Here is a 10724-nt window from a genome sequence, read left to right on the forward strand (position 1 = left end):
GAAAGTTTTAAGTAAAATATAAAGAATAAAACAAGTCATGAATAAGTCTACCTTTCAAAGATTGATGCTGATGCCATTTTAGCGTGCATACATTTTTTCTCTGTGCATCTGTGTACATTTAAAAAATAAAATGGTAACTGCATTTCAAATAAGCAAACAAACTAACAAAAAGGATGACGAGGAAATATATACGAAAGCACACGTTCATAAAGTGAAAGCTCTCTGGGAGACCAGTACCTCCCTTGGAAGGATAACTATCTGGAGGACAAAGTCTTTGAAATGGAATTTAGATTTTCAGTGCAGGAGTATCCTATATTCTCATGTTATCTGTCAACAAAACAAAACAAAACAAAACAACAAAAAAGACTTTCTTTTTGGAATGGTGGATGGACGATTTTCTGTAGGTGGATGTGCATATGTACATTTTTAAAGGTAATAAAAATTCACAATCAGTAGCACAGATGTGTTACCTCTCATGTTCAGGGTTGGGAAGTTAGAGGACAATTGAATAGAATTACATGAAACAGGCTGGTGGCAGTGAGTGGCACAGTGCCTAGACATGGCAGACAGTGAATGAGTGAAAAGATAAAATGGAGGCTCAAAGGAAAACACTTGTTAGAAATGCTCAGATTGAATAAACATTGTGTGGAGAGAAAAATGAGTTAAGAAGTCTAAATCGGGGCGTTGTTGGAAGTGAGGAAATGAGTGAGCGAGAGGGGTAACGGAGGCAACAATGGATCCAGCCAGTGGCCCCCTCGTGCCTGTGATTTTACACGTGGTCCATCTTCTTTAATGCTTGTCATCGTTAACAGCGACAATATAGTTAATAACAACACCTGCGGGAAGCAGAAGGACGCTGTCCCGGCCCCTGCTGGGTGATGCCCTACTGTATTTGTGGGCGTTTCAGGTAACCCACAAACACTTGTTCTGCCGTTAAAATCTGGTTGAGGGAGTGCAGACAGGTAAGAGGAAATTAAAATTTAAGGCAGTATGTGGAAGATGCCAAGTGAGAAGTCCAGGTGATGACTGCTAAGAGGTTCACAGTGGGAAGAGACCTCTGTGGGCAGCGCAGCTCAGGGCAGGGATCTGAATGCACAAACTCCCAGATGTAGCGCGACCTTATTCAGAAAGCCATTGTAAGGAAGACAGATTTGGCTGCAGATTAAAGTGTGAATGACAGAGGAAAGACTTGAGGCAGGGAGATGAGTCAGGAGATGATGACAAAATGCCAGACGGAAGGCACAGGGGGCTTGTCTTTTAGGGTGACATAGGGTTGGAAAGAAAGAAACAAATGGAAGAATCCGCACAACCTGGTGGCTGATTGGAAGTGGAGAGCCAGAGAGGAGGTGTAATGAAAGGTGAATTCGAGCCTGGGAATCAGAGAGAATCATGTTCTTGGCAGAATAGATGTTGATTTTGAAAATAAAGCAATGAGCCTGAGATGTGGCAAATTCCAGGTGACAAGAGGTATTCCAGGAGAAGTGTCTGGCAGGTGTTTGGTAGTGGATTATGGTGACAGTTCAGAGCTGAGTGCTGACCTGGGGGTCATGGGCATAGTTCTTTGTAATTGAAAATTCAGAGTGAATGTTCTCCCAGAGGGAGGAGGTTTCGAGAGAAAGATGATTGAAGAGAACACAGGAGGAGTGTGCCCACAGCAAGTCTACAAAAGAAAGCAGGAGCAGCACTGGATATGAACATAGAAGGTGCTGTAACAGTGAGGCAGAGACTCAGGACAGCGTGGTACAGAGAGCCAAGGTAGGAGAGAGTTTCAAGGAGGAATGGGTGGGAGATGCTGTGAATTGTTACAAAGAGATCCTAGAGAATCAGGACAAAATACTTCATAACTTTCTGGTTACAAACAAAGCTTTTGCTATATTTCTTCATTACTGTTTTTTTAAATGGACTTTCATTTCTTAGAGCAGTTTTAGCTCAAAGCAAACAAGCACAGAATACTGAGAGTTCCCGTAAGCCCCCTGCCCCCACACATGCACAGCCTCCCCCACTATCAGCATCCCTGCCAGAGTGGTGTATCTGTTACAATTGATGAAGCTACGTTGACACATCATTATGATCCAAAGTCCATAGTTTAATTAGGGTTCACTCTCGGTGTTGTGCACTGTATCATTTTCACAAACATATAATGATATGTATCCATTATTATAATATCATGCAGAATAGTTACATTGTCCTAAAAATCCTCTGTATTCTACCCATTCATCCCTCCCTCTCCCCTTACTCCTTAGCAACCACTGTCTTTTTACTGTCTCCAGAATTTTACCTCTTCCAGAATGTCATGCAGTTGGAATTATAAGGCATATACCTTTTTCAGATTGGCTTTTTCAATTAGTAATATTCATTTAAGGTTCCTCCATGTCTTTTCTTCACTCCATGCCTCATTTCTTTTTAGCTCTAAATGACATTCCCTTTGTCTGATGTACCACAATTTATTTATCCATTTACCTACTGAAGGACATCTTGGTTGCTTCCAAGTTTTGACAATTATGAGTAAAGATCTGACAGATCTAAGAAGAGTTGTTGATTTTCAGTTAGTTCAGCTTTTCACTTGTTAGGGTGAAGCAACATGTCAAGCTCCTTACATGTCGCACCGAAGATCAGAAGCACACGATTCTCTTCATTACTTTTTAACCCTTAGAGAATGTCAATGAATAGTGCTCAGTCTGCAGCCAGCATAAGTGACAACAAAGAAGTATTTAAGGTTACAGCTTTGAGAGAGTGGGGCACACAGGAATCAGTAGGTTCTGGTGGGGGGCGGCGGCAGAGGGTACCGTGGATCCTCTGCCCGTTTATCTCCCTGTCAGAAGCCCTAGGGGGAAGGCACAACAGAAAGTAAGGAAGGGTGGAAAAAAGACAAACAAAGATCTTATGAAATTCTGACAACAACAAATAGTTGTTTACCAGATGGCCTGTGAACAGTGAACTAGGACTAATGAGAGAAACATTTTTTTCTTCACCAGCACTTTTTTCTTCATTATAGCAGAACGGGTTACATAGGAACATTTAGAACTTATTTCTCTGATATTGTAAACCTTGGATAATATCTACTAGTGCTCAAAGTGAGGCATTATACTTTTATAATTTAAGTCTATGGTATTTGTATGTTGCAAATATGGATAACACAGACTTTTGACATATTTTCATGCATAAGCAATACTTTAAGCTTCCAGTATATGTAATAATCATCATTCTTGATGAAAATAAAGAAATAGCATCAATGGAGTGGTTTTTATCAAATGGGAGCCAGAATCCCCTGGAAGAGGGATCAAAGGATTTGTCCTGCAGAGCTGGGAAGAGCTGTGTGGAGCAGCTTCTCCCCTAAACCCATCTCAGTGCCATCCTCCGTGTCTGATCCTCCTTCCACTGTGTTCAGCACCCTCACTTGCCTTTTACTGCAGCTGGTCTTTTGGTTCATTCATCCAGGTAGCTTGGGACAAGAGAGAACGATGGTGAGAAAGACGAATGTGGGGCTTTGAGCAGTAAAGCTAGCCATTCCTTCTGTGTTCTTTTATCGTGTTTTGTAATCTTATGTACGATACTAATTAGCTGTATCTCCCTATCTCGTTGGGGAGTGAGGCTCAGGAGCACAGAGTTCTAATTTACCTTCTCATCTTCTTCAGGGCTCAGCACATGTCTGTTATCTATCGGGTGCTCCATAGCGTTTGGTGGAATTGAATTGACATGAAATACATTGAACTTAATTACGCTGAAAGTAAATGGCTGCCAAGGCCTGCAGTAGTGCCACATGACAGGTAAGGGCCCAGGCTTTCCAGTTAGCCCCGTGAAACGTCCGGAATTTCCATACTGGATGGGCTTAGGAGTGGCTGGCTCTTTGGGAGAGAAGAGGACAAGGGGATTTGTGCTAAAGCTGCGTTAGCATAGAAATCACCTTGCTTGGACTAGATCAGGTAGCCTGCTTAAGCCACTTTTCAGTACCACCTTCGCTATAGACACACATGGGTTAAAGTAATTTCCCCAAACCTCAGTTCCCACATGTGGAAAGTGGGAATAATAATAGTAATAGTAATAATAACAACCCCAGCAGGCTGTTGTGACAATTGCTGAGAACATGTGTGTCACGTCTTTAACATTCCGTAAGCACGCAAAAAAAAAGCTGTCTTTATTATTACTGTAATACCTTCACTTGGTTGTATTCCTCACACATTAGAATGTTAGAGCTAGAAGGGAGCTCGGAAACAGCAAAGACAGAGCCTTTGGAGTCCACAGAACCCACCGTGGGTCCCGTCTCTACTGTCTCCTAGGAGGGTGACCTTGGGCAGGTCACTCACCCAGTAAAACCTCCTTATGTGAGAATCACCTGGACTTGTTAAAATTCAGATTCCAAGGCCCCTCCCCAAATATTCTGATTAAGTAGTTTAATGGTGCGGCCCAGGGATCTGCATTTTACAAGTTTCCAGGTGATTCTGGTCCACGAAGCCCGTGGACCATAGTTTGTGAAACGTTGACTTAATCTCTTGGAGTCTCAGGCCGTTTCCTCCCACAATGAGGCAGTGCTACCTGCTCTGTGGTTTGTGTATGGAAGCATCTGGCTGTGAATCTGGTTTATCGAAGGTGTTCAGAAACGGCTCCCTTCCCTCCAGATATTGTCTGTTCAGCTATTTCGTCCATCCATGTGCATCCACTGCCAGAGACAAGACCAAAATCTCTGGAAGGTGCTAGAAGTCGACAGAAATCAGCTAATAAATTAAGGTGATTAGAGTCTGGGAAACACACAACGTAGTTTGAAGAACGTACGCTGGTAATAGAACGGATTCCCATTCCCTCCCCACAAGTCAACCATGTATGGAAATCAGAAATTCCACCCTAATGAGCATGTGCTCAGATGCCAGAAACCATGGAGCGGCAAGCAGGGCCGGCACCATCACCATCGGCAGCAAGCAGTTTCCAAACGAGTTTTGGAAATTTGATTACTTGCCGGCCTCTGATTCATTAATGTAATATTAGAAGAAAACTAACAGGGGATGATGACCTCAGAGGACATTTGGGGAGAAGGCCAAGTCCATGCTGAACTGAGTCAGCTACAGAGAAAATGAAACCAGTTTGCCCAGGAGCACAGGAGCTTTTAAGGTTCTGTTTGCTGTGTGTACATTCCATGGTCTTAGCTGCAGATGGCTCCTGCTGTTGCTATAGAATGGCAACTTTGAAGCCCTGGTGTCTATAATAAGACACATGAGCTCACTTGTTAATGCTTTTCCTTCCTGTTTTACTTTTCAGTATGTTAAGCTGCTATTTAACTTAGAATTGTCACAATCTGTGGCTTTATATAATGATATAACTTCTTTCCTGTATAATTGGTTAAGACTTTGTGATACTTCTGATTGGAGGGGGATTAAAAACTATGGAGAAACATAAAGCCGTATTTATATAAATGCAAAAAAAAAATCATTTCCATCAACTCTCCCCAAAATGAGTTGAGATAAAACCATTAAGACTTTCCTTTTTTTTTTTTCATGCAGAGAATATACTTTAAACTGATTCCCCTTTCCCCTCCTTTTCATCCGTTGTTTATGGACATAGGATAGATAGCAGCTGGGGAGGAGATGAGAAAAATCTACTAAAAACTGGTTCTGTTTAACAGTTTAAATTCAAATTTGCTTTTTAAGAGAAGGCTCTTGTAATGTTTTATTCAGGTTTAGCCATGGCAACATCATTAGAATTGTAGCCTGCCTCACAGACAGAATTTTTATAATTATAAATTGCTAAATAAAGCTTTGAAACAGAATCTGATTTGTCTATGGGGAGGGTTTTTTTTTTCCATTTATTCATACATTTGCTCATTCATTCAACAAACATTGGCTGCTGCCATCTGTGCTAGACAGGGAAAGGGGGAGTTCAGAGAATTGTGCCCTCAAGGAATACCGATCTTTTGACCCAGCTTCCATGGAGTCCTCTATGTGCTCCATCCCAGCATGTTGGATATTTGATTGAAACTACTGATTCAGCAAATACCTGTTGAGTGTTCCCTTTTTGTTGAGTGAGGGGCTACATGGTCCCTGCCTACCCATGGGGCTCTTGTGGGGATTAAGTGGGTTAATGCAGGTCAAGTGCTTGGCTCTACACTTGGGGCTTAGATGGTGTTTAATAGATGCCAGAGGAATGAAGTCAGTCAACTTAATTCCCAGTGGGAAACTGTTTTTGGGAAGAGACTGGTAGACCCTATGGTAGTGGGCTTCAGTAGGATGAGATGATAGAGAAGGATAGGCTTTTACCATCTTTTGGTAGCAATAATTCTGCACATCTCCTGCAGTCATGCTTTCCGACCTGCTGGTTTACTTACTTTTGCTTAGGCTTCTCTCTTTGGTTTCAGCCACTTTGTGATTCCTCCTTCCCTTCCTCCTTCTCTCCCAAGTTTCCCTCATATTCACATCTTCATTCTGTCATAAAATCCCAGCAATATTACTCCACTAAATTTATTCAAGGTAATATAAGAGCAGCCATTAGGGGACCGGCTGCCCAGGAAGACCCATAGGAACACTGAGTCACTGGTCTGTAGGAGTTAGGGCCAGGGGCTAGGCTCAGCGCCTATAGGTTGGGCTGACCTGAGGATGGGAGGTCATGGTGTTCCTATTATAGCTGAAAGCATCCATGTACCTTCGACTCTTGAACAACATGGTTTGAAACACATAGGTCCACTTACAAGCAGATATTTTTCAGTGGTAAATACTCTAGTACCACATGGTCCATGGATGCAGAGGGACCATGGATATGGAGATGGAGGGCCAACTATAAACTATACCCAGATTAACTCCTACATTGTCGAGGGCCAACTGTGCATTCATACCTATTGCTATAGGCACCTACATATAGATCTTACTCAGGGGACTTTTGATATTCTGAACTATGGAACAAAAATGGTGATTCCTCTGTTGAGAAACACTGAAACTAGGATCAGTGACTGGAATATTTGAAATAAAAGAATGAGGGGTTGTTGATTCTTGGTGGGGGGTGGGGTGGGGAAAACATCTTGAAGAGTTCAGCTGTTATTTCCTTAGCACTCATTTAGATATTGTAATTATACAAGATTGTAGTCAAGGAAAATATATGTCTTCTGCACTTTAAGAAAAATTTTAACGAAGAAAGGACTTTGCTTTTTTGCCTCCCAAAGAGTCAGTCCCTAAACATATCTTTTACCTTCCATGGAGGTAGTGTCTCTCCTACCAGTCTGCAAATTCCATGGGGACAGGACCATATTTACTGTTGGTCACCATAAATCCCCAGAGCCTGGTACAGTATCTGGTACCCCAAAGTGCTCAATCCATATCTATTGATGTAAAATAATCAGGTGTGTGAAGTCATTTTGAAAGACTGCATTCTATAGCTCAAATAATCTGAACAGGATTCTTGACCAAGTGACAAACTAAAAAACCTAAGAGATCATAGATAGCAAACCAGAACACGGTGTTAAGGAATAGTTCCACTAATGGAATTTTAAACCGTTGATATGAGTTCCAATAACATATTCTGTTTTTAAGCAATAATTGTTTGAGGAACTCAGAATTGACAGGATGACACTCTTACTTCTACAGGGAAGTTCATGCTGAGGGCCCAAGCCTGACTGTTACTGTGATGATCTAAACATTCATTGTGTTAGTGGGTTCAATCTTCAGACTCGGGGAGGAGTGATTTGTAAGGAAGACATGAAGGAAAAAAAAAATCAAACCAAACAAACCCTGACTTCATCTTTTTAGCATCAGCAAAAAATGACCAAACCCAAGCCATCTGTGTCATTTGGATTCCCTGCATATATGGAACCCAAATAGGTGAATTCAGCAGAGCTGGTTTACTGACAGAGTAGAATGACTGTCCAGTCTGCATAATTAGTGGCAGTTGGTTTGAAATCAGATCAAAATATGCATGAAGGGCAAATAAGTTGACTCAGTGGCTCACCTAAGATATAGTCACATTCTAGGGATGAGAAAGAAATTAAGTTAAGCCAAGAAGAAATCAGGATATGGAAGAAAAAGAAAACCGATACAGATGGAAAATAAAATCTCAGTATTGTATCTGTCAGTGAATTCTTGGCTTACTTTAATAAACTATTGATAAGAGCTGACAAGCATTTTGTTCTATTTGATGGATTTTCTTCCTTGTTCACGATAGCATCTTTCATGATACTATGTTATTAAACAGGGTTCCAAACCTTAACTAACCAATAGTTGCCTCCTGTGTTAAGGATAATGACTTCATATAGCAGGAAAGTTTGTTTTAGGGAACTGACAGAGTGTGTCTGCAAATAGGCAGCTGAATTGGACCCAAGATTTGGTTCTCAAATTTACTGTGGCTCATTAGAATAGTTTCTGGAGCAGAGGGACAATTATTTCTTGGATCTTGGTGCCTGCAGTTGTATAAACAGGCCGCAGAGGAACGGAATGACTAAATGTTTACGTTGCATCTTTTTAACCGGGCATGTATGCACGTGGCTGTTATCACCGGTGCCAGGGAATCCAAACACAAGAAAATTATTTCTAATTATTGCCAACGTCCTTAATGGAACTATTTGTAAAAACAAAACAAAACTATGTGAGGTAGTTTTGTTACATATATTTTTTAATGGTCGTATAGTCCTTTACAATGTTGTATCAATTTCTGGTGTACAGCATAATAGTTCAATCATACATATATGTACATATATTCGTTTTCGTATTCTTTTCCATTGTAGGTTGCTACAAGATACTGAATATAGTTCCCTGTGCTACGTAGTATAAGCTGTTGTTTATCTATTTCATGCATAGTAGTTAGTATCTGCAAATCTCAAACTCCCAAGTTAAAAAATATGGAATACTTCATGAATTTACATGTTGTCCTTGAGCAGGGGCCATGCTAATCTCTGTATCATTCTAATTTTAGTATATGTGCTGCCAAAGTGAGTGGTATTACATTGTTTTGACTCTTTGTTTCAGTGTGAATCTCTAGCAGTATCCTTTTTTTTTTTTTTTTAACTAATTACTGTTGAAATGCATAGTACTCACAGACAGAAGTAAATGTGTTTAAGGGCACCTTATGCTAACAGGTGCAACTCTGGACTGTCAAACCTGGGTCCAGAATCTTGACTGAAACAGTTATGAAGGCTAAGCTCGTCCCAATCTCTTCCTCTTATGAAACTGGGAGGGTCTTGCTTCACGTGCAATTTTATGAGGACAACAATAGAAATAGTTGAGGATGACTAAAATCATACTATATATTAGAATGAAAAACTATACACAGTTCACTTTATCTATAACTCAAGTATAATCATATGAAATGGAATCCCTCAATGGGAGGATTTACAGAGCTCAATTTATAATTTTAAAAAACGTCAGAGGTAAATCTGCCAGCAATTCCTCTGTATGGGCAGGAATGGGAGTCACTTTGGAGAATATGTATATTTTTAATTGTGGTAAAATATACACAACATAAAAGTTACCATTTTAATTGTCTTTATGTGTATAGTTAGTGACATTAAGTACATTTGCAATGTTGTACAATTATCAGCATTATCAATTTACAGAACTTTTTCGTCATACCAAAGTGAAACTTTACCCGTTAAACAATAACTTCCCATCCCCTCTCCTCCAGGCCTGCACAACCACCATTCTACTTTCTGTCTTTATGAGTTTGCCTAGTCTAGGGATCTCATATAAGTGCAGTCATACAATATTTGTCCTTTCGAGTCTGGCTTATTTCACTTAGGGTAATGTTTTCAAGGTTCATCCACGTTGTTGTGTATGTCAGAATGTCCTTCCTTTTTAAGGCTGAATGATCCATTGTGTGTCTATACTACGCTTTGTTTCTCCATTCATCAGTTGATGGACACTTGAGTAGTTTCTACCTTTTGTCTATTGCGAATAATGCTGCTATGAACATGGGTTTACAAATATTTCTCTAAGACACTGCTTTCAACTCTTTTGGGTGTATGCCACAAAATGAAGTTACTGGATCATATGATAGTTCTATTTTAAATTTTTTGAGGAACCTGCAGATTGTTTTCCACAGTGACTGCACTCTTTTATATTTGGAGTATATATTTTTTTGATGCAGCCTCTTTTTGATATGAAACTGTAAGGCAAGCAGGCCCTCTGCCATGGGGAATCTGTCACTGGCCTTTTTTGTTGAATTCAGCAGTGTCTCTTTCCTTGGCGTTCAGTGTAGGAAAGAAGAGATGGACTAATGACATAAGGAGCCTGGGGTCCTGACTGATGTGGAAGGCTATCTCAGCCCCTTTACTGTTCGTGTTACCACTTGCGTTTTCTGCACTGGACAGAGGGGAACGCCCTGACACTTCCTGTGCTACACCATTAAACTCTGGCTGCAGAACCTCAGGGAGAAACTGTTAAATCCTACCATCCAGCGGGCTCTGGTATAAAAAAAGCTGGCAGGACACAAAATTAACATCTTTTCTTGATTAAAAAATAGTATGACAACATTAAGTTCCATATTAATGGAAGAAATGCTTTGGCATTCATTGAAAACAGTGCTTTGGGTATGGAAAATTATGTGAGGAATAGTGCTAAGTTCTGAGCCGTGTTTTAAAAAACAATGCCACCAGTTCATTTGTCTGAATGGGACCGAACATGGTGGAAAACCATTAGGGAAGAGATTTCTGTTCACATTTAGGTTCTTCTTTTAAAATTGAGCCATTTTATCTCTTTTGAAAAATAAAGAATTCTCATCGGCCCGCCCTGACCACCCCCACCCCCGAACACACACCA

The 10724-nt window shown here is 40.6% G+C and overlaps 1 pseudogene; it reads right to left on the reverse strand.

The window, feature by feature from the left end:
* Window positions 1-8803: 8803 nt before the first annotated feature.
* LOC123615840 (U6 spliceosomal RNA) lies at window positions 8804-8903 on the reverse strand (annotated as a pseudogene).
* Between the last annotated feature and the right edge of the window lie 1821 nt (window positions 8904-10724).

Source organism: Camelus bactrianus, chromosome 14 (genome assembly GCF_048773025.1).
Source record: "Camelus bactrianus isolate YW-2024 breed Bactrian camel chromosome 14, ASM4877302v1, whole genome shotgun sequence".
NCBI lineage: Eukaryota > Metazoa > Chordata > Mammalia > Artiodactyla > Camelidae > Camelus > Camelus bactrianus.